Consider the following 25,128-nt stretch of genomic DNA (forward strand, 5'->3'; position numbering starts at 1 on the left):
ATCAAAGAACAAAAAAAAAAAAACCCAAAACAAAAAAAATTATTTATTTTTGCCCCCAACATCTGGAGTTTCTTTTTCTGGGTCATTTGCATATCCAAATTAGTCTTTCCTCCAAGATTCATTATTCTGGTATTTTATTATGATATTTTCTTCAAAACCTTGATAGATATAATTATTAACAATAAGTGAATCCATTAATTTTACCAGCTCTAGCAAAAAGATGGCTGTTGATATTTGATTTTTTTTTCTTCTTATATCAAAATGTCTACTGCAAAATTTGTCATGGTGTTTGCCTTACAGATATAAATTGCAATGAAATTGTAATGTTTTGATTGATTTGAAATAATAATTGGTTTATTTATCAATATGAAATATCTAAGAAAACAAATCATTATGGCTCAAATACTATTTTAATTTATTTTTAGCAGCCTCTCTTTAAATATCATTAATCATTTTCTGAAACAAAAATCAATGTAATTTAGAAAGATCTCCCCAAATATGTCTTTGACAGGACAATTTTTTAAAATTACTTTAATTAAAAGAGTTAAATAAAATTCATCATCCAAACTTTATTTTCTGTGAACAAATTACTTCCTCCCACTTCATCCCTGCACTTTCCATACTTTCTTTCTTTGGCCACCACTCTCAAAGATTGCCTGGTCTATGTTTCTGGATAAAAGATGTCTGGCAGTCAGTGACATTTTTTTCAAGAAGCTAAGTCCAAAGGCAGAGATTAGATCCCCCAAAAAATTTAATATAAACTGGACAAACTCAAGAATTGACCAAAGATGATCTCTGAGATCCCTTGCAATGATTTTGAGGCCATCCTCTGATTGAGTCTATGATTCTCTGAACTCTTTTCTCTCCCTACTGACTTCATTTGTGGCCCTTGGCCCTTAATGGTGATGCTTGTAGGACGTTATGAGGGGCAAAAAATGAGCAGCAATAGATACTTCTGCTCCATAAGCACAATATATCTTTGCATGTACTCCCTAAATTTCAATGAATTAATTGCATTATTGTGTAATATTTATATGTAATGAGCACGTCTGTGATGAAGTAACAGGCTTGGCTAAATCCAGATTATGACCAGCAGCTCAACATGGAGAGCAGTGCTGATCTTTAACACTGTTACAGAAATACAAGCTGGTTTGGCACTTTTCATTGCTCTTTACCAACTTAAAATGTGAATCAAAGTATTCTAAAGGTTATTCAGGTTTTTGATGAGCCCATGACTCTGTTTATATTTGAGGGGTAGGAAACTGTGAGCCTGCAAGGCTGCCTGGTGACTGAGATACTGGGGTGCTGCTGCAATACTGTCCAAAAGCAGAATTTTCCATAGATATTTGATCAGCAACAATTCTTACAAGAATTAACATTCTGTCAAATAGCTGCATTTTAAAGTTTGTCAGGCTACTGGCATTCTCAGAGACTTTGAGAATGGTATTTCTAATAGTATGGTTGCATTGTTATCACACAATTTCTATGAAGTACACAAATTGAGAACCAGGAATTATCAATATTATAGAAAATCCAAGGAAAAGGCTTACTTTTAAATTTTTTAATTTTAAATATTTTCAACAACTGGTGGTATCTTATATTTTCATTTCGAGGACTAAATTTGGGTTCTGTATGAAATAATAAGAGCTCTAAATAACTATTTTGAGGCAAAAAAATATTTTAGAAGTGTGTTCCATAAGAGCTCTGGTAAATGGCATGGCAATTATTTCAGAAGATTTTGTACTCCAATGATGCCTTTTTGAAATAGTCAGAGGTTTTAGCAAGTTAGGACTATTGTAGCTCATCAAATTATTGGCAGATACAGAACAAACTCTAAGGAACAGCCATTGTGAGAGAAAATTGGATTCACAGTTTTCACAAACTGAATCTGGTTGCCAGTGTTACACTTGGACAAAACCACAGGATTCACCTAATTACTCTCCACTCAGGTCTCAGATGCATAAGGAGATCTATTCTCAAACTATAAACCAAGCAGGAACTAAATAAACCAGTGGTTCTCCATTTATTGTGCTTCACTTAAACCTCCTTGCAAACACCTGGTCCTGGCTCTCTCAGAAATCCAGGTCTGGACTTATGAGCCCCAGGTTTCATCTCACGTGATGGTTTCTATATTGTTGTTTTTCTGGAGTCTTGTGTGGCATAAAACTGTGTGTTTGTTCCTGTGCACAGGGATGAGTTTCACACAGAATCAGTACAGATGCAATAATTTCAGTTTGCCTCTGAAAAATTAATGACCAAAAGAAAAATAGTGGTTTCCTCACCAAGTCTAGGGCTTTGCACACATTTGTACTCATAATTTCACAAATCTCTGAGTGAGTGCAAAAAGTCCATTAAAAGGCAGCACTTTTATTTTTTAAAAAATGCAAAAATGCAATTTCATTCATTTGACTAAATATTTTGACTACTGAAAATAACTTAATGCAGAGAAAGTTTTCATAATATCCAGCAGTAAATAATTGCTCTTCTGGGCCCTTTGTTTTAATTGGTGACAAGAATATATGAATATGTGCATTTTTTTGTGAGAGGCTTAAATTTGTTAAATGGCTGTTTCTTTTTCAGCTTGGATGTGCAAGAATATGAACTTCAGTACTAGTAATTATAAAATGTGTTTTGAGGGTTTTGCTGTTGTGGCATTTTGGTTTGCTAAGAGGGTATCTCTCTTCAGTTTATATCAGCAATGGAAGACCCCAGAACTGGTATTAACTTTGTATATATATATTTGTTTGCAGTATTTTTATTTAACTACTCCTAAATTTGCACTTTCATTTTTTGTAGCAATATCTGCTGGTCAGATATACTAAATCCTGGGGATGATTTGTATGGCAAATCTCTCCAAGTTTTTTCTACTCCTGAGTGACTTTCTTCAGGGTGTTGGCACATATAACCTCCCTTTTCTTGGCAGGAGATTATCACCAAAAATTCCCCCTATCTTTGGTCCCCCTATCTATGTGTGCTGAGTCAGATCGTGCACCCACACAGTTAAAACACAGGTTTAGGTGGACCCAGCCCCTCCTGTGCTGATCTCACCCTGGCAGGGAGAGGAACCGCCCCTGAAGAATAAAAGCAATGTGTGCTTCACTCCTTGAGAGGAAACTGGTTAGGGAAGGGAAATCCAGCCTTTATTCCTGGATCAGGGCTGTTGTCTTGGCCCACTGTGTACACTTGAGAAGTCAGGATCCAAACTCCTGTCTCCCTTCAAGCAGCTCGGCCACCTTCCTTTCTTAAAGGAAAATAAGATTATTTTGGGATCATTTGAAATTAAATACAGCCTTGGAATGATAGGTTCTAACGGGTGTGGAATACCTGGTGTCACTTTTTTTGCTATGTCTGCAGACCTGGGAAAGCCCAACAACAGAGCCTTAAGCTAACTATCCATTAAAATGCTTTTAATATTTCTTATGCAAAGTTCCATGCAACATTGTCGGAGTACACATATACAGGTTCTGCCCTTGGAGCTCCATCCAGACAGAGCAGGCCCTTGTTTTGAGAAAAGGCATGTTTTCATAGATCTTTGTATGAGCACAGGAGGCCTCTTGCAGGGTCAGGCTCTCAGCAAACTTGGCAACTCTTTTTCTCCTGCCATCAGTCTTGCAAAGTTTGATCATTTCATTAATGCTTAATCAGCTGGGTGTGAGTGTGAAAAAGCTCCTCCTTTCATGCTCTCTTTGACTTTGTGGCCTCAGTAGTTAGACAGGCTGTTTTCAAAGGCTCATTTTAACTTCGGACTTCAAATATTTTTTATAAAAGAAAGAATAGCCAAGACTCAAATATATGTATTTTCTTTTTTTAAATCATCCTCTATGCAATATTGTTACAATCATTACTACAAGGAGAAAGAAATCTGAAAAAAATATTTCACCCCTTTCAAAAAATTATAAAGCAAGTCTTTAAGGCAATTGCCTTTTATGCCTTTACCTTTTTTCTTCATTCTATATTTTCTTATTTTCATCAGGAAGCAGCAAATGAAACATAAACAATTGGTTACCTGAAGTGTTAAGATTTGGGCAGAGCCATCTCATTGATTTCATTCTGTAGAGCTTCCAATCTACTTTTAGAAATTAGTCAGACATGTAAAAATAGGGTAGTGTATGTGATTTTTTTCCTCAAATATCTCCAGGCAGTAGAATGTCAGAAGCTACAGGAGCTGAGAGCTACAAGCCTCATCTTGGAACAGTGGAGATATAACTATTGTGGCTTTGGCATTTTCTCAAAATGAATAACTGGATGAGATATTAACTTGCTTCATTTTTACAGCATCTTAAAAACTGTCATATGTCCAAAGGCATGGTTTTAAGTAGTTTTTCCTGGAGCATTTAAGGGAAATTTCATCTAAATATACTTGCAGTATTATTTTGTAGTTTAAACTGGTATCTTCAGGATGCTATTTTTATTATTGCATCTTTTATGTCTGAAGGTTTTTTAGTTGATTTTCAATATATAGCAAAGATGAACAGCTGCTCTACAATTTTCTTGTGATTTCTCAACAGTATCATTTTTCTAACCTTCTCTAGGGATAGTTTCTATACAGTATTGACAACTTTGTTTTCTGATCTACTTGAATGAAATTAAGGAAATAATAAGCAATAAAATTCTAGAAAGGATGAGGAGAGACAGCCTGATAAAAATGAGTTAAAATATTTTCCAACCTTTTTACAATTGCCCTGTTGGAAAGGCCAACAGCTATAATAAATTAAGTGAGATGATAGAGTTTTTTCTGCCAATTTTCTTTTAAGATGTTAATATGTCCTAAAGATTCTGTATCCTATTAACTTACAATGGTTTCAAAACAAAACAAAATGCTTTTTTAGCAGTCACATCTCGTTCTTAAAGAGAAACTACACTGTGAAGAAATAAGTTCTGAGGAAGTTCCTTATGTTACAAAGGGGAACATATGAGAGCAAGTGAGTGGCAGATTTACAGGTCTAAATGTGCTCCCCATGTGTCATTCTGAATACCTAAGGTGGCAGGGACCTGCTAGAAAATGGGTGGTCAAATTCATGCTCATATGTGAGTCTTAGTCTCCTTGAGTCTCAGTGACTGCAATGTTCTCTTCTTGCTTTTAAGAGTAACAGAATAGAAACCTTAAATATTGCAGGGTTGTTGCCTTTAATGGTGGCACATAGTACAAGAAAAATCTCATTTTTCAGCCCGGGCTTGCAGGATCTATGGTAAAATTCCTGCTTCCCACTGCAAATGGGTACCAAACTAAAGTCCAAAATGCCACCATATAGAAGACTTTGTTCAGAATGATAATGAGATAAGACACATACAGTTCTGGGGTTTTTTTGTCTATTTCTATTGAGAATTTAACTGTCTGGACACAACCCTGTGCCATGTGCTCTGGCATGACCCTGCTTGAGCAGGGGGCTGGGCCCAGCTGACCCACTGTGGTCCCTTCCAGCCTGACTCATTCTGCAAATAAAAGCATAATATTTTTAAAACTGGAGGAAAAAAAAATACAGCCACATTTCACATGCATCTAATGATGTACTTCCTAGGGAAAAGGGGAGAGTGCAGAATAGAAGAGGTAAAAACCAAGAACTAAGGGCATGTATGGAGCATTGTGCTTTGCTTTATTGTTCTTCATCACTGAGGTTTTTCTTTGGGATTTTTAAAGCTTCCTGTTTCTAAACTGTTCTGTTCTCCTTTCTTTCTCACCTCTTCTGCAGGCTGAAACAGATTTTGGGCTTTGAGTACTTAGATAACAGGCATTATCTGGAGGAAGAAGTGTAATTAAAGAAACAATATATTTGAGTAAAGGGTAGAAGGTAACTTGGGACAACGCTTCACATTGAAAGACATGGTTTCCTAGAACATAGAAAATCTTTATGCCTGTTTGGGTTGTCTTCCTTTTGAGTCACTTGTTAAATTGAGACTCCAAATGTCTGTGATGAAGAGATGCAAGTGTGCTAGACTGGGCCCATTGAATGTACAGATGCCAGACTTACTGGGAGTGACACTGTGAAATTAATATGTACACACTGCAATTTAAAGGATAATATTATGCAAATATTCCTAAGCATGACATGTTAAAAAGTAGTTACATTTTAGACACATCCATTAATATTTTCCCTTGAATATCAAGTACTTCCTCCCACCTGCCATCTCTTCCATGTTTTCACATGCTATGATGTTTAAATGTCATAAAGCTGTCATAACGCTGTGACTAGGCTTTTTGGTTAGTAGAATCTAGCACAATCTGCATTTATATTGTGCTCAGCACTTTAAAAACAGATATATACACTTCAAGCAGTACCAAAAAGATGTATTTTTAATAACTTTTTCTTCTTATGGAGCAGATTCTGAATTGATTTTTCTGTTTCTAGTACATAGCACTACTTTGTTTTGCTCCTAAAAAGCATATGGGGGGGGGGGGGGGGGGGAATAAACAGTCTTAAAGGCTTATTCTGAGTCCTTGTACTCCCACTTCAGACTTACATTTATGCATGTGATGGTGTCACTCACTTTGGAAAAGAAGTAGCAATTTTAGGTGCTCAGACTTAGGCCTTGCCTTCCTACTCCCCACCCCAGCCAGTCTCACACAAACATAGTTCCTGTTCATTTTAGTTTGTGAACTTAATGCTCTTAACACCTGAATTTGAAGGCCAGAATTCCACACAACCACCAAGCAAGCCAATGAATTGCCAGAGTTTGCAAACAATCACAGCATTTGTAGAATTTTGGTAGCATCTGAAAGTCAGTGTTTTATTTTTCTGATCAATGAAGTGCTGGGATTTCTTGCCCCCCATTTGTTAACCTATTTTTATTGTGACTGCAGAATATTGTTTACATTCTGTTCACATGGACATTCTAGGCTTCAATTCACATGTATTCTTTTGGACAAATTATATGAAAGTAATTTTAGTTTAAAAACACCACATTACTTTGAATTAAGAAATAAACTGGCAGTGAAGAAGTCTTGCTTGGAGACTTAAATTAACCAGCAGACTTGACTATAAGCATGTAGGTGTAATGACAATACTATGAAAATATCACCAGCAACATTATGGTTAGATATATTAGGGTTTTCACTTTAAGCAGAATAAATATCCTTTTACACACTTAAAGTGAATGAATTTTATCTCTGAACTGAACAAAATATATTATGTGGAGCATTACATCTACTAATGTTTCTCTATCAAAATTTGTTAAAAATGTACTGATCATGAACCTGCTTATTCCTCTAGGAAAAAAAAGGTACACTGGAAAAAGCACACAGATTCTAAATAAAACCACATAAAATTATTCTGTGGAAACACCTACAAAATATTAATTTAATAATATTGCAATTATGTACAACATTTGATAGACATCTACATGTACAATATAGATAAAATATTATTACTTAGTTGAAACTTTATCATTTATTGTCTTAATTCAAAGAAATGCAAAAACAATTATTATACATATACTGAGATTTCTTGTTTTGTGCTCCAGTTAAAAAGTAGAGATCTTTACGGACTGGTATTGGGCAAAGTTAAAATATCATAGAAATCTAGTTCATTAAGTACATTTGTCACTCTGAAGAGAGAAGAGCAAAAAAGAGGAAGAAATTACTTAGATTAGATTATATTCCAACAAGAAAAGGTAAAAAGAAATAAGAAGAACAAATGGATCTCTCTAATCCAAATAAAACATTTTAACAATGAGTAATTATGAGATATAGACCATATGGATTATGGAGCAATATCTTTTTCTCTGCACACAACTTTTTTAACAGTAACAAGCAGATAAATTACACCTCATGTTAGAATAAATAGCAGCTATTTTTGTGGTTGAGTGTTTGAATGGCAATTAAATATTCCTAGAAGTTTTTATCAATATAATAGTCTCGATTATACAGACGAAAATAATTTCTGTTAATGATGCTGTCTTTTATACACTGGATCATAGATGTACTTCCAGGAAATAAGTTTCTTCAAAGCACAAAAAACCAAATTGCTAGTGAAGATCAGAATGAACAGTGATTTACTTTAGTCCACACAGATTATTATACTGCTCTTATCATCATAATATCTGATTATTTTCTGGTGGTGCATTACACTATGGGTTTGTACCTCAGCACTCTGCCATTGCAGGATGAGACCTGTAGGCTTGGGGGAACGCAGAGTAGGAGAAATGTGAAAACTTGCTTAAATATTAAAATATTCTGCATGGGTTAATACCAAATGAGAGGAAGAAAGAGCAGGAATGAAAATGATGTCTAATTGGGTGAAAGAAAACACATTGACATGTGCTGGCTAACACAGCAAAGACTTTTGGAAGTTTAGGCTATCAAGAGGTTGATGTTTGATCCACGAAGGTTGGTATCTGTTTCAAGAGTAGTTCAGAAACGTCTGACAGATTATTTAAGGTATTACAATCTACAGAAAATGCCAACATTTTCAACTCTTGGATTTTAATCAACTCAATATTTTATTTGGAAAGGAACAAAATGTCCAGAATACAGTATCCTTTTACCCTTCAGTGAGATTGTTCCCAGGGCAGATGGGGTTTTGGAGCCTGTTTCCTTTGGTAGATGCTCCTCTCCCCAGAAAGGATTGTTGTACCCTGAAACCTGGGACCTTGTGTTCTCACTGGGTGATGCTGCACAGGTTCGCAGACAAATTGCAAGCAGAATATACTCAAACAAAGATTTACACAGAGATTAAGCAAATTTAATTAAGGTAAAAAAGAAAAATAAATAATAAGAGAGGAAAAGAAAAGAAAAGAAAAGAAAAGAAAAGAAAAGAAAAGAAAAGAAAAGAAAAGAAAAGAAAAGAAAAGAAAAGAAAAGAAAAGAAAAGAAAAGAAAAGAAAAGAAAAGAAAAGAAAAGAAAAGAAAAGAAAAGAAAACTCCCCCCCAAAATAAAACTGTATTATTTAGTGCCCGGGACAAAAAAGAATCTGAAAATAGATAAGCAATAGGGCTGAGATTCCTCTGTAAATAAACACAAGCTAGAAAACTATGGATTATAAACATATGAAACATTTGAAAGGACTCCATCTATCAAATATAAACTGAGTTTTATGATATTTTACAACCCTCTGCAATCCTGATGCATTTCTGTGTCAGTTTCTGCAGGAAAGTGCAAGAAAATTTTGGGTTATAGCAACTGTGTTATTGAAGAAAATTTCTGAAGAATTTCTAAATTTATACACTAAAAATACCCATGCACAGTATGTGTTAAAGAAATGCCCAACTAATTAAATGGATAATTACTCATCCGTATAAGACTTTGAAATCAATTGATCCGTTTATTTTAATTAATGTCTAATAGCTTATAAATCTGTTACGTGCAAAATGAGCCTGAAGCCTGTTGAGAACAGGATGTCCTTGCATAGTTTTTATTTTGTGTCACAGGTTATTTTGTAAATGTTGCAACTGTCTTTCACATGGCCATTACAGAGTTTAAGGTTATGTCAAATATCAAATGGATGTTTCATTTTGCAAATTTTCTTGAACTAGAAAGGGCACAGGACCTGAAATACAGTTTTCACCCTGCTATAAGTTTAAATCAGAGAATAATACACAGCTGGGATTTAGTCCCAGGTATCATATAAAAAATGTCCTGAATTTTTTACCTAAATCAGTTTATGGATGATCATGTTTTCATAAATCCTTAAAAGGCAAAGCTACATATTTTCCTAGTTGGAATTATTTGCTGATTTGAGTGACCTGAGATATTTAAGTGGTCAGATAAGAGTAGTTTAACTCAGACTACGGCTCGAAAGGGCATTCACACCTGGGGATGTTATCATCACAGTTTTTAAGCATCTCATGTGTATAGTACCCCTAGGAACTCACAGTTTGATCTTACCTGAAGCTGGACTGGTTTCTGCATAAATGTTTTTTTTTTTTGCACACTTTATGATTTACATTGGACAATATACTATCAGTAGTAGAATCTGCTTTCTTAACTGCATCAGCTTATCAATCATTCTTCCTCTCCAGAAGTGAGTTTTCTTAGTTGCAGTTTATTGCAGAACTACAGGGGTGCAATGTCCAATGCCAAAATCAGAAAATAATTGTATTACTTATCTGTAAAGAGCTTTTATTTTTTGCAGCACCCACAAATCCATCCTAGTCTCTTGTGTCCTCTGCTCCAGAACCTAATTCCCCTAATTGCAAAGAGAGCTTCATGAGAGAGAGATGGGGTGTGAGAGAGGTGAAGTATTTATTCTGTCACACACATAGGAATATTCTGTATGCCTCTCTTGTTATACTCAAGAGAGGAATGCATGCATTTCCTTGCCAAGCAATATTTTCACAGGGTTTCTTTGGCTACACACCTTTCTGAGTGCACACACACCCTGCAGTACCTACAGAGGAGCTCAGGATGGACCAGACACCTGTACAAGAGAGGTCACTGCTGGCAAGCAACTCCTCAGTATTCAAAGTAAATGGGGGCTTGGTCACACCACATTCAGTCAAAAGGTACTGACTTTTAGGAAGGAGTTGCCAAAATAAGGAAAGGAAATACTTTGTTCTATACAAAGTTGCAAAGTGTGATTTTTCTCCCACAGGAAAAAAAAAAAAAAAAAAAAAAGGTTTTCAGAATGAAAATCAGAAAAAGAGGTTCCAACAAAACAGCACTGTGGTAGGAAGCTTTTTTTCATTAAAATGCTATTTCTTGTGATATGCTTGGTTTGGAAACACGTCAAGATTAGGATTTACATTGTGACTGAAAATGCATACAAATACTATATCCATTTTCTTTCTCATTATTAGGTATTTGCAGTATGTTGCCAAATCCTTTGAGGGCAGAGCAGTCCTTAAGCTTATTTATTTAGATTGGTGGTGTATTTCAGACCCTTCATTAGGCATCCAGATATACAGCCATGTCCTGAACAGGAAGGATTGCTGATACTTTTGAAGACAGATAGAAATAGAGGAGAAAATTCTAATTGACACTGCTCATGTCAAAACCAAATTTTTGCCATGTAGATAAGGAGGCAATTTATTAGGAGATCCTCCACATATATAGAAGAAGCCACTTGGCTAGTTATTTGAAACTTGTGCAAGTTGTCAGTAGACACCAGCATCATGTAATGATCTGAGGTAGACAGTGACATATTGACAAATGCTTTAGTTCATCTTAATGCTATAGGTCGCTGTTTAGATCATCTCTAAAGACCTTGATAAAGTATTTTAAAGGAAATTTACTTCACTAAATTATAGAACCCAATATCTGTTGTAGGTGGCTTTGATTTTAAGGCTCGCATACTCAACAAAGCTCTGCAGACTTGCTCGCATTGGATGGTTCTTAAAATGTCAGTGAGAAGGCTAACTGTACAGATTAATACAGTTGTGTTTGCTTGATTAAGGCCTAGAGACATTATACAGCCCAACTCCTCTCCCAGAGCATGGAAATAAAAGATTATTCATACTGTGTGAAGAAAAGATTTCTGCATGCTCTGTGCACAGGTACATAGCATTCAAATTAATATAGGATATTGGCATTCCTTGGGAAAGTTTATTTCTCTTAAACTAGGAATAAAATTCTTTACTGTGAGGGTGGCAAGGCACTGGAACACACTGTCCAGAGAAGCTGGGGATGCCCCATCCCTGGAAGTGTTTGAGGCCCGGTTGGATGGGCTCTGAGCAATCTGGTCTAGAGGAAGGCATCCCTGCCCATGGCAGGGGAGCTGGAATGAGATGAGCTTTCTGTGATTCCATGAATTCACCATCCCATGACTATTATTAATTTTCTGAGGACAGAACTAAATTCTGCTTATAGAACTTAGCAGCATTTTAACGAAGGGGACTGTTGCCTGCATGTTGCATTCTGCTTCTTTTCTGCTAGATAAAAGCTATCCAGAAACACATTCCACAAATCTGGTTGCTTGGTTTCATGCTCTGTGAGCATTGGTTACCATAGTGTTTTAGAAAAATACTTATTCAGGAAGCAGAAGCATGATCAAACATAGTCAGCTGGAGTTGTGGTGAATGAATGAACCAACTGTTAACAAATTGAAAGCAATGCATTTATAGATTTACTGATTAGTAAACTTTCATTTCCTGCTACAATCAGAAAAGTGTAAAAAAGATGGTGGCATGTCAGCAAGTCCAGAACTATTCCTCTAGGTACCCAGCAGCTGCCAACCCTTTGAATAAACCTCCTCATGATTGTCTGTGACTGTTGTAAACTGACTCTCTTCAGCAACCAAGCCTTTCTGGAAAGCAAACCAGACAGTTCCCTCCACCCAAACTGTAAATTTTTCTGTAGATACCTATCTCTGAGCCACTGGAACAAGCCCTGCCTCCCAGCTTTTAAGCCAGGATATACTTGGTAGTGATCAAAAAGTGTTTTATTCATACCAGATTCCTCTTGTCCAAATTTTACTTTACATGTTTTTGTTGTAATAAAAAAAATGCAAATTCTTGACTTTGATCCCAAAGACCTAGGTACTGTGCAAGTTTAACATAAAAAGCCTTTAATGTTCTCAAGTTTATGCAGTCTGTGTAAGCTAATGGTTCAGAATTCCAGACAGAAGTTAAAAGGCAACTGAGGACTCTTGTCACAGTTTGAAACAAGAAATAAAGTTCTTCTATTTATTATTAGGAAAGAAAAAAACATCATTTAGGTACATGATGCTTGTTGGTCCTCTGAAATCTCCTTTGTGCTGGTCATTCATCCAGTACTGAAAATTTCAAACCAATGACTAACCTACTGTGCTGTCTGGTTTTGGCTAATGGTTCAGCATGTTTCAGGTCCTTCAATAATCATTCTGTGCTTATTTTTGTGTCACCCCTTGCCCAAGCTTAGCTTTGCTGTCGAGTGTGAACTAGAACAATCTCTTCAAGTCAGACGTGTTTCCAGCTACACTATGGTAATCTTGGCTGTGATGAGGTTCCTGTCTCTCCACCAAATAGAAAATTTGGATATTAGCATGAAATTCACAGTGTGTGAATGTATCTGGGAAAGAAGAAATATGTAATTCATAAAATTCAATGAGCTGCGGAATCACAAGTTACATGAATTCATGTATCATTACGGAATTTGAATTCTTTTACTAATGTACACATAATGTTTGATATTTGTGTGGTTATTCAGGATTTTCTGAGCAAATATTTTTACCTGATTGGCCAAATTAAAACCTGAGGGCAATAATTCCTTTGGTTATAGGAAAAAATAATTATAAATATTTTGTCGAGTACAGAACTTTATTCTGATAGAGATGGATAAACGAAGTAACCAAGGATCTGGTAGCTAAGATACTCAACTGATTGCATGATAGCTGATCCCAGTGCTGGTTTGAAGATCCTGTATGGGAAGATGTGATAACTCTTGTGGAAGGAAGTCTGCTTGTACACAGGAATATTGCTAAAATGTGTAAGGCAAAAGCTAAAGAAATGCCCTGATATGACTGCACAACGTGAACTTCACAGAGATAGTGTGGAACTGTAATTTGATAAAAAGATAAAAGACTCTCCTACGAGAAAAGGCTGAGAAAAATGAGCTTGCTCAGCCTGGAAAAAAGAGGGTTCTGGGGTAACTTAATTGTGGCCTTTCAGCACCTGAAGGAAACATTCAAAAAAGATGGTCAGAAACTATTTACAAAGGCCTGGAGCAACAGGCCAAGGGGGAATGGCTTCAAACTGACAGAGAGTAGGTTTAGATCAGATATTAGGGAGAAATTCTTCCCTCTGAAGGTGGTGAGGCCCTGGCACAGGTTGCCCAGAGAAGCTGTGGCTGCCCCATCCCTGGGAGTGTTCAAGGCCAGATTGGATGGAGCAACCTGGTCTAGTGGCAGGTGACCATAACAGGGATTTGGAATGAGATGATCTTCAAGGTCCCTTTCAACCCAAACCATTCTGTGATTTCATGATTTTGAGTTATATTGCACTAAATTTTCCCCAAAGTTAGTATAATTAGTATATCTTTACTCAGAACATGAATTTTCCCTTATTCCTGTGAATTATCCTTTCCAAAGAGCACGATATCTTCGTGATGACACCCACCAGCCATTGTGTGTCTTTTTATATGTTTGATTTTGTCAGAAAGAGACAGTTCATTGAAAAAAAACCTGCCTATATTAACAGCATTCCCTATTGGAAAATGGGATTTTGAAAGACACTGCCTATATATTTTCAACAACCAAAGTTAATTTTTGTGTTTCAAATAACTTTTCAGCCTGTAAACTATATTTAGTGTATAAATAGTTCCCCCTCCACGAGTCAATAACCTGTAAATTATACATGTATAGTGGAAGTAGGAGTTAAGATCCAGAGCCCTCTCTTCCCTGCCTTTGATCACTCATAGCCTGCTCAATCTTACAAGAAGGCTCTGTGCCTTTGATCTCCTCTGCCTCTATCTCTGTTGTTCAGGTTAGCTGGGGATGTTGATTTTGAAGTGTGGGTTTTGCTCACAAAATTAAATCAGTTCAAACTAAAAATAACTGCAAATGTAGCTGTTTGCACTAAAACCACTGAAGAAGTCAAAATCCAGAATGAATATTTAAAACATTTCGATGTATGAAGCATTAATTTCTTTAATATAAAAGTACTTTAAGATCTAGGTTTGAGGGATTGTGCTGCTTGGGGTGAGAATATTTTGCAGAATCAAGAATTCACAGTAGGGAAATTGAGTAATGCTATATTTAAAACTGTTCTAACCATTTTCACTTCAGAACTACTTGATACTTTGGTCTGCTGAATCAAAAACACACCTTGCATTGGACTATAATGCACATGTTCTCTCTTTTCAACTAAGAGTTATGACCTGAGCAGTTTTTTCAGGCTAATAGAACTCAACCTGCTGGGAATGTAACCCAGCAAAGTGCATACACAGGTCCCATATTTTTTTGTGTAATTAAAATAAGAAAATGTGTGGGATATTTTTGGATGTATATGTATATACATCTACCACGAAAACATCACGATGTTTTGGAAGGCACAGACCAGAACTGTAGGAGTAAAAGGACCAAGAGATACATGCCATTTCCTTCTTGAAATAATTAATTATGTTTCAAAAATTTGAATTTTCTCTTTTTTGCCGATGAACTCTGCCATACTGAGGTGTAAGACTGTGTCATTTAGAGCAGTCAGGGGATAGGTGACACACAGCTTGTGTTCTACTTTTGGTTCAAGGCAGCTAAGCAAAACTATCCTCTTAGATAACATTTTATAAGATTTTACGGTATGAGTAGCCAGGATTCATACATATTCATAGAGTAAAAGTATGAAATAAAAAACAAACCAACTCTTTATCAGTGACAGATAAATCAATGGTCCAAAGAAGGACCCTCTAATATCTTTTATATTACAGTCTGTATTCAGGGAAGAATGAGTCCTGAGAAAAATGGGGCCTTGGGGGACCCTTGCTACATAAGTGGGCAGAAGGGAGCAAGAAGTCATCTGGGCTTTGTGTTGAGTTCTATCTGTGCTGTCCCAGGCCCCTGAGGATTTTTCCTCCTGAAGCTTGGGAGAGGATTGTTGTTGTGATGGTGTTCTTTGCACACGTGCATGAGCTCAGAGCAGCATTGCTGCTGGTTTTGAAGGGGATCATTGGGATGGGAGCTATACTGGGACAGGTTTAGGCACTAGGCATGCTGCTAAATCAGGAATCCATAAAAGTTCCTGGCTTCCTTTCTGGTTATACTTGTCCTTGTTTTGAAGACATGTTTGGAAAAGACAGGCTGTGCTTTGTTTTTCACAAGTAGAAGGCATGTAAGGAGGATTTGTTGTTTACCCTCTTTGCTAGCTGATATTCTGTGTGCACTGTCTTCCCACTCTAATGACCAGGAACTATACCAAGTCATCTTCAGATTTCAATTTTCAAAGGTAATGGTCAAGTTGGTGTAAACTGTGTGGGTGTTATTTAGAAATTATCTAACTCAAGGTAGTACTTGTGATTCAGTGCAGTGTACTCATTACTGAGCAGAGTCAGTATTCTGTGCTCAGTATTCTGCGCTCAGTACAGTAATGTTGTTTCTGAAAACAAGTTAATCTTTGGCTCCTTTGCCTCTCAATCTGGTAAAAACATTTAACTGCCATGCTACCCAGAAATTTTGAGGAGTTATGTGCTAAAATCTTTTAAATTTAGGGGAAAAAATAGATGGTTCAGATTTTTTCATCCACTGAATGGTGATGATAATGCTCAGTAATATTTGCACTTAAACCCAGAAGAGACAAACCAGATAAAGTGAATGTAAGTGTTTTTCTACATCTAAGACTGAGTATATGTGAGGGGTTTGGATGTTTGATCTCTTGCTGTGAACTTAGTGTTTCTGGAGTGAGAGTAGTGTAATAAATTAGAGCTGGAACAAGTATGTTGAAGGAAATGTCTGTGGCAAAGATCTTCCTGGCCTCAGGTTTGGATTGATAGAACACCATGGCATTTTTACCTAACTGAGCCACTGTGTTGTTGCTTGTGGAGAAAGGGACATATCTCCTTGTGCCTGAATTATCACCTGTAAAAGACTAAAAGTTTTTCTAAGGGATGGTGAGTAGCGATAGAGCCTGGCTTTTGCTTGGGCCTCGCTATGAACTCATCTCCAAACCTGCTCTCCTGCAGCCATGCTGTTTGTTCTACCACAACTGTGCTTCCTTGTGGAGAAGAGAAGGGTGTCTCTGTTTGCTCCTGGTACTTTCTTTATACAATGCAAGAGTTACTGTAAAAGGCTCATCTGAATTTTCAGTAGTGGTTTAATTTCATTTTATTTGTACCCTTTGTTATTTATGAGTATCTGCACCCTTAAGGGAAAAGATAATCTTAAAAAATCCATGAACAAGCCTTTTATTGCCTGAACAAGAGTCCTGGATGTGCATTATTCAGTTTTCCATTGCTATGTGTTTCTAAAGACTGTCTTAATCCAGTGGCAAGGCAGAAAGAAGATTGTGAAGAGCTGGTACCCAGCCATACAGCCATAGGCCAAAAGTTAAATAAGTTTCAAACAACGCAGTGAAAAGTTTAGAGGAGAAGGAATTTAAAACAAAATTGTTCATGGAAATTTCAGGAAGGGGAAATTACACTTAAATTTAAAAGGAATGACATCTCTGGCTCTTACCACAGAGCATCTTGCTTAAGTTTCTTAATTCGGTGTTGTTAACCTTAAGGCAGAAAAAAACAGAAGGCATAGTGCCATTTGGGGATAAAATTAAAGTAGCTAGCAGATGATAACTTTTAATTTGCATGCATTTTACAAATAATTTTTGTCACCTCTGTACACTAGGGCCTTTGAGAATGTGATCTGCAGAGCAAGACCATTTAGTTCTAATGTGTTATGCTGTGCAATATAATATGTTAAAGTTATCCAGAAATGTGCAATATACCCAGCATTTGCATGTCCTCTTCGCTTTGTGCATTTTCAACTTTTATCTTGTAGTTTTAAAGTTCTAAACTTGCTAGTTTTGTTTTCATGTTCAAGAACAGCCATGTAAAGAGCAGAGATTCCCTTTGTACCTCTCCCTTCACACCAGCATGGCTGTTGCATTTCTTTCCCATTCTCTGTCAGATTTTCTGTCATATCTTGTGTGGGTTGCCACGCCCAGGGAATACTCTGATTTTTCCTTTCCTATTGTTTAGCCTTTTAACCTGAGAATTTTGGGGTGATGGTTGTTCTGTGGGAACTATATTTGCAACTGTATTTGTCTGTGACCAGAAACCCACAGCACAGCCCAGGTTTCCCATCCTCCTTGCGTTCCTCTTGCTGCCTCCTGAGCAGAGGAAGGATCAGTGCCCTGTTCTCCCAGGGAGAGGCTGTTTCTGTGCAGCTTCCCTCCACCCAGCCTCCCTGCCTCCTCCAGCTGTGCACGAGCAGGGCCAGGCACTCCCACAGACACAAGTTCTTGGTTCCCTTTGTGCTGCCTGTGAATTAGTTCATAGGCAAAGCACTCTGAGGTTCATCTACATCTCTAATTGTTGTCAGGCACATATGCAAGTGATATTTTAACAGCTTCTAAAAATCCTTCTTGAATATTGGTGAAGTCGGTACTCATTATTGTGGGCTAGCCACATGTTGAAGTGTTTTTCCACACATGGAAAATAAAAAAAAGACTGTAGGATGCTGTGCCTGTCACCCCTCAAAAGCTGCTTCTCAGATTTGCCCAGTTCAGACTGTCTATTATTTGTAATTATTGGCAAATATCCTTTTGAGATCTGAAAGTCAGACTGTTCTCTTTTCCTTTTCACATATCACAATTGAATAGCAGTAGCAAATTTGAGCAGGATATTAATTCATTCTTGTTTAGTTGGAGGTTTCTACTCAGTTCTACTGAAACCCTTATTTTTCACCATGGTTCAAAATGCACCTGGGTATATGGGTATATGCATGGTTCTGTTGGAGATGTATTACACCCTAAATATTTTTATGGTTAATAGTAAAATCTAAGGTGGGATGAACTGAACTTAAGTCCCAGGTGCCCTATTAGAAAAGAAAAAAAGTAAAAATTTTGTTTGATTTTTGCTCAAATCAATAAGAAAACTGCTAAAGTGATAGAAATTGAAACTCAAGTTTCAGTTTCTACAGAACTGTCAATTATAGACATTTGGCTGAATTTTCTGAGCCTGTAAAAATTAATTTATTTCTAAATAATCTCAAAGATATGTTAATAAATCTCAAAGACCTTTATGGATGAATCTCCTCTTGCTTCGTCCTTGTGGCTGAGGTGTAATGACACACAGAGCTTGTTTGTGGTCCTTGGAGGTCACTGTGATCCCTGTGGTCCCAGCCATGGGTCTTGAGTCAAGCAGCTGGAGTGATAAACAGCATTTCCACTTATCTCCTTTTGGCACCTGGTCAGACATCTTTAGTTCATAGGGAAAAGGAAAGGAAGTCTGAATTCAAAGCCATGCACATGGCATTGCAGTCTGGAAGACCATTTGAGAGAGCTTACACCATGTCACTGCATCCGAGGGCTTTCCTCCAGCTGCCTGCTGGCCCTTGCAAACCTCCAAAGCTGGAAAAGAGGCAAATTAAGCCATGAACTGATTTTCTGGAGCCATAGCAAGCTTCTCTTCTGACTGACAGCTCCCACCAGCTGACCAGAGTGAGGCTGACCCCATGAGCACTGGCTCAGCAGACAGAGCAGGGTCACTTCCATCCCCTAATGTTGTACCTAACACCTCCTCCCATCCCCTTGCCCCTGCTGGGCTGGAGTGGTTGTGCCTTCTCCTTATCCTCTGGGTCCCACCAGCAACGCCACCACCATCTATAGAGGCTGCTCCAAGTGTTCTCCCCCTCCCAGTCACACTTGCCTTCCCAGAAACCCAGGTCCCAGCCTCCAGGATGTGCCAGGAGCAAGGCAGGCTGTGATCTGTGCTGCCATGTGCACTGTCCTAGTCCCAGCTGGATGGCAGCCTCAGGACCTTGCTCTGAGGGCTGCACCACCATCATAACAATCTCCGTCCACTTCAAAGCCCCCTTCCTCACACTTCCTTCCTTTGGTAATGAACCTTCAATTTCCTCCAGGTAAATAAAGTGCAACTGGAAAGAACTGTAAAACAAAACATAAAAGTAGCCGAGCTGGAGAGTTATAGCCTGCAGTGTATCTGGGAATGGGTTTTCCTGTCCTCACACTGCAGTTTCTAGCCTGTTATCTCCTAGTTTGTTTGCCTTTTCGTCCCAGATTTTACCTATAAGATTCTCTAGCATGCAACTTTCAGAGGAGCCTTTGGAGACATGCTAATAGGTAGGGAGACTCCTCCCACAGCTCCATTTTTATTAATGGGAGGATCAGAGAAATTGCCACGTTTTTAACATTGCTTTTTGCAGTAGCTATTAAAGTTCATGGTGTAGAAACAGTAAACTCATTTGTTGACAACACAAAGCTCTGAGGTCAATTCTTCTGTATGAGGTTTTCAGGTGCTGGGAGAGCATGTGTTTGTTGCTCAGTAGGTTATGTGGTATTTTCATTTGGAAGTGACATTTTCCGTGACATTTTACTGTAGAACAATAGCTGGGCAAAATCGAAATTTCAGGTCTGTAGCAGAAGAGTAATGTCTATTATTTAGTCTATTTAGTAACTTGCATCATTTATAAATTCTGCCTGATTGCATCTTTTTTCACAAAATCCGTTTTGAAGGAGGGAGGGTGCTGACTGGTTTCAAATGTTCTGGTTTGCAAACTTGCAGACCAGCTGTCCTACTCGCTGGTGAAGATAAGAGGGCTCAGATGAAGAGTTTTGTGTTGCTGGAAACACAAGCAATTTTCTCAGGAGACTGCTTTGAGGGAGATTGCAGCCCCACCGTTACTGGTGGGTATTGCTGCATGCATGTATAATTTGTGTTAGATAAAATCAGGAAGTAATAAAGACAGGTAAAAAGAAGAGATGAGAGATCTGCTGTGTAGGGATTTTTCCTTTTCTTATTTTCTTAGGGAGAAAAAAAATGTCCAGGGGATGCCACATTAATCTGGGGAGAAGCGAGTGCTGCTTTAAATCAGAAAACTTGTGTTATACCAAGTGCTTTATTTTGGGAACCATTTCAGTATGTTATGAAGGAAAGTTGCAGACTAGGCATGTTTACTAGACCTTTAATTGCTACATTTAGGAGAAAGGCGCTTTTTTTTTTTTCTTCTACCCTTCCCCCTCCCCTTTTTAACGACAAGAAGCCAGAGTTTGCTGTGCAAATGAAGCAGGCTTTGCAAGAATCAGATTCACTTTGGACGACTCTTCACATTCCTCGTCATCATTACATTAGGCAGCACAATTCCATCTCTGGTTGTTGGGCAGAAAAAGTGGGCAGCCTGCCAGGTAGACGTTTCCATGGCTCCCAACCCCCAAAGGTGATGCGTTTTTCAGCTAATTCAATGAAGAGTGGGCTGAACTTTGGGTATAAACTAGACAATAGCTGCCTTCGCAGTATCAGCAGAATGGTTTATGGGAATGCACTCCACATTTGGCAGAGCATCATGTGACCTTACGGCTGAGATTTTGTGATGGTGCCAACGGAGACTTGGAAAGCGGTGCCCGTTCTGACTTTTTTCCTCTTTTCTTACATGGCTCAGAAAATGGTGATCTTAATACTTGACTTTAGCCAGACTCAGCAAGCAATTGAGCTTTGAAGCACAACTTTGCCTTTATTCTGGCTTTTTTGGCACACCACCAGGAGGCTGTCCCTTTCACGCCTGATAAATTCTGCTTCTTATCTCCAGATAGAAAAAAGAAAGAAAGAAAATATAAGCAGAATAATTATACTTCATAACTGCATTTTAGAACTGCACGTTTTCTTTTTTTATTGGTGACGTGTAGTTTAGAGCAGCCCTCCTGAGTGTCTGAAGGATAAATTTTTTTTATTTTATTTTTCTGGGTTTTCTTTTCTTTTTGTTGGTTTTTTTTTTTTTTTTTTCTCCTTCTGTTTAATGAACAGGCGTTTGAACTGGGCAAACGGGGCGACAGCATTGAACATGAGATCATTGCAGCCTAGTGTAGCAAACTGGCACCCTGCCTTTTCACCCCTTTGCTCCGGCACATTTGTGCAAGCCCCATTTATAAAACCGGCGCAGGGGCGAGGTGAATTTTCTGGTCTCTCCCCACCTCTTGTCCTGGGCAGGCAGTTGCGGCAAGGATTGGTGCAGCTTTTGCGCAGTGCTTTGTGCCTGGAATTCCGAGAAGAGCGAGAGAGAGAGAAGACGGGCATCCTGGTCTTCTTCCGAGAAAGAACAGGAGCCCTAAGAAGAAGAGACAAATCTGAGTTTGTCCTACATACAAGAGTACAGAAAAAAAAAAGTGACTCTCCTGCTTCCAAAAAAAAAAAAAAAAAATCTGGCATGTTTCACTACAGAGGCATCAGGACGTGTTAGAGCTTCTTAAAACAGTGTAACAAAATGAGCACAGGAGATTGTTTCTTTAAGTAAAAACAAAACAAGAAAAAAGAAAGATGGAACTAATTTTTTGTTTGTTTGCATGGTTTTTTCACTATTGCTCACATAGCAGTATTTGGCACTGGGTGAACAAGTACCTTTCATATCAGGTATAGCTTCTGTTTCTTTTTTTCCTCTTTTTCTTTTTTTTAAGCCATTTTAAACGTGTTGTTCTGCAACTGAGTTCTTGTGTCTTAATTTTAACGTAGTCTTCTCTTCACACTTTTTAAAACTAACTTTTTGGGGGTGTGTTTGATCTAATGCTGCTAAAGATAGAAAGTAAACAAAAAATCGAGGGTCTGTAGAAATAAGTGGTTAGGCACATTTTGTCTTAGCTAAGCACTGGAGTTATGCAAAGACCTTAATGTTGCATTTACTCAGTCTAAGCTTTGGTTATCTCTAAGAAAGTTGTGGGTATTTAGATCTGGTTGCTAAGGAAATTAAATTCTTTTTTTGCAGTGTGACTCATGCTTTCAGTTTCTAAAGAGGAGAAGTGGAAAAAAAATCGTGTTAAGCTGCAGGAAAGGATCGCTCTTTAGCCTGTATATTAAAGTTGTAACTGAGTTAATTCAAATATGAGTTTCTTACAGTTTATATCTAAATCTGTTACAAAGAAATCAGTGTGATAAGCACTGGAATAAAAGGCACATTATTGGGACATTCATGAAGCATGCCTGGTTTGCAGCCAGTAGCAGTAACTATTTCAAGATATTTGGAAAAGGAGCACTTGTCCAGGAATAGCTGAAAACAGTATTTAAGATACCCATTCAGGATGTTTGTGATAAGTGCATGTACAGTTGAAGTAAGTTTTGAGCATATGACGCTTTAGTAGAGCCTTTTACTTAAGGCATTTGTCTGTCTGTTGTAACATATTCCTAAGCAATTAGAAGAGTATGTAACAAAATTCATTCTGACTGACAGATTTTGAAAATCTTGGCCAAATCGGTGTTTTACGTAGTTTGGATTTTTTTTTTATTATTATTATTATCTTAGTCTTTTTAATTTATGTTAAAAATACAGATGTTCTTAGCTAGAAATGACTTGGAAATTACAGCATCTCTTTCATCAGAAACTCTTACATTTGTTGGGTTTTTTCAAAATATTAGTGATATTTTCATCTATAATAAAAGGCTTTATAAATATTCTTTATGAAATAGATCTGTTTTAACATGTTCTTCACTTTTTATGCATTACTGAGTAGAGAGTAATTTCTAAGATTATAGATTATATGATTATAAGATTATATGCTAGTTTTGCTACTTTATATCTTTGTTGTTCTGCAATGAATTCTGGGAAATTGCTGAATAGAGACCTTATATATATATATATGACACATACACCTCCATATACCCATTTTAACCAGAAAGTGTTTCTTAGGCTTATGGTGATATTGCCCTCCCCTATACTTTGTTGGAATAGTTTTGTTTGTCTTTGATACCTAAGCCTGTTGAGAAACCAAGGCTTGCATTAGCTTAAAATAACTTTTCAAATTTCTCTATCTGGTCAGACAATCCCCCAATCCCCCCTACCAATAAGGTTTTGCAAATGTTTCTTAATTTTAGCCACTTAGTTTATGCCCGTATTTTTCTGAAGTTCCGTACCTAATTACCTCATTGTGTTCACTGCTTGATAAAAAGTACTCCCTTTTATTAAGTTTGCTCCTTCTCTTCTGAAATTCCTAATAGAAATTAAGTATTTTCAGGTTAAAAAAAAGGCTAGAAAATAATAAAAGAAAGAGTCCCTTTTCCAAAGCATGCATGTTCACAGCATGTCTTCCCATGGCCCTGAGGAGGGGCCTCAGCACTGTCGGGTTTTTATCTTAAAAGAATAATTACTAATTTTGTGTCTATTTCATGTTCAGAAAACACTTGACATAAAACAGATTTTTCAAAATCTTTCTCTCACTATTTTTGTTTGGTTTTTTTTTATTTTAGTGAAAGAAAAATTAAAATGAAAAAGGAAAATGAAGAAGTTAATGATACCAGATTTCAGCGAAGGTAATACAATGATCCTTAATAACTTTTTTCTTTTTTTTTTTTTTTGGTTATACAGTAAAGCTATTGGCAAGAACCTGAAGCAGTTTAAAAAATATTTCCTTAAGACAGCCCACAAATATAATTTCAGAGATGTGCATTAAACTTTTGCTCTCATTATTTGCTGTTGGGAATGTTGCAGATTGTGTAGCTGTAACTGCATACAGATGTAGCTTTATACCGTAGGTTTACATGAAGCTTAAGAATTAACTGAAAAATCAAAACGTAATTTGTTCTTTGATTAGGCCTAGCAGATATATAAGATATATAATATATAAGACATGTATTTACTAATATACTCATATTACTAATGTATTTATAGTACATATATCTACTTTCTACTATGTAACTATAATGCAGAGACCAATCATTTTTCAAATATGAAATATATCTTCTATTCACAAAAATAAAAAAGAAAGAAAATGGGAAAAGCAATTTTATAACACTACAATCATTCAGTAAGTTGTATATGCAGTCTGCATACTCATTTCTGATACTAGGATAACTATTCTAGTTTGAGGGCTTGTCTCTACATATTCTCTACAGTGTCAGCAGAATGCAGTTATAAAAATATCATTCCTTCTGAATGCAGATGTGTTGCATAGAAAGTGAAAGCAGGTTTAAAAGAGACTTTTCTAGAAAATAAACTAAAGTTATTTTAAAATGCAAGAGGGTATGAACATGCAAGATTTAATTCACTAATTTAAAAAAGAGAAGGAAATGGTAATTCACTAATATTCAGCTGTCATTACTGAACCAGAAATACATGTTGAAGTCTGCAAGAAAATGAAACATTGACTTGGTAAAAAAACTTTGCTATTGACAAACATTTATTCTCTTGAAAAGTATTTTGCCCAAATAACAATGGCAGAATTAGGACTATGGTGAGAACTAGAAGAAAAAAGGCATTAAAATTTTATTCAGATACAGATTTCAGTTACCTACTTAAATCAAAAGACACCTTTATATGGTGCCTGGTTTTAAAATTATACCTGCATCTCATGGCTGTATTTTACAAATGCCTTTGCATTCATATTGTTGCAAGTTATTCTGATGTGTCAGGCGTTGTGCTTAAAGGTGCAGTTTTTCAATGTTTTTGGTTAGAGTATGAAAGTTATAAAACTGTGTCTGTGTGTCACCCTTCTGAATTACTGGATTTTGCCCCAAAGAAGCTGTTTTCAGTCTGTTGTTTAGGGTACACTACATTAAGTGTGGGATAATTTTTAGTGGGTTGCTTGCCCGTCAGAAGAAGCATGGATTTGTTGAAGGCGTTAACCCTGAAGTTTTG

General features: G+C 37.0%; 1 long non-coding RNA gene across 3 annotated transcripts in view; it reads left to right on the top strand.

The window, feature by feature from the left end:
• Positions 1 to 25,128, top strand: part of LOC131080484 (uncharacterized) — a 275,439-nt gene that overhangs the window by 213,126 nt on the left and 37,185 nt on the right. For all 3 annotated transcript variants that reach the window (XR_009114165.1, XR_009114166.1, XR_009114167.1), the window contains one exon: positions 23,742 to 23,804. This is a non-coding gene — a long non-coding RNA (uncharacterized LOC131080484). The remainder of the gene's footprint in view (positions 1 to 23,741; positions 23,805 to 25,128) is intronic.

This window comes from Melospiza georgiana, chromosome 2 (genome assembly GCF_028018845.1).
Source record: "Melospiza georgiana isolate bMelGeo1 chromosome 2, bMelGeo1.pri, whole genome shotgun sequence".
In the NCBI taxonomy this organism is placed as follows: domain Eukaryota; kingdom Metazoa; phylum Chordata; class Aves; order Passeriformes; family Passerellidae; genus Melospiza; species Melospiza georgiana.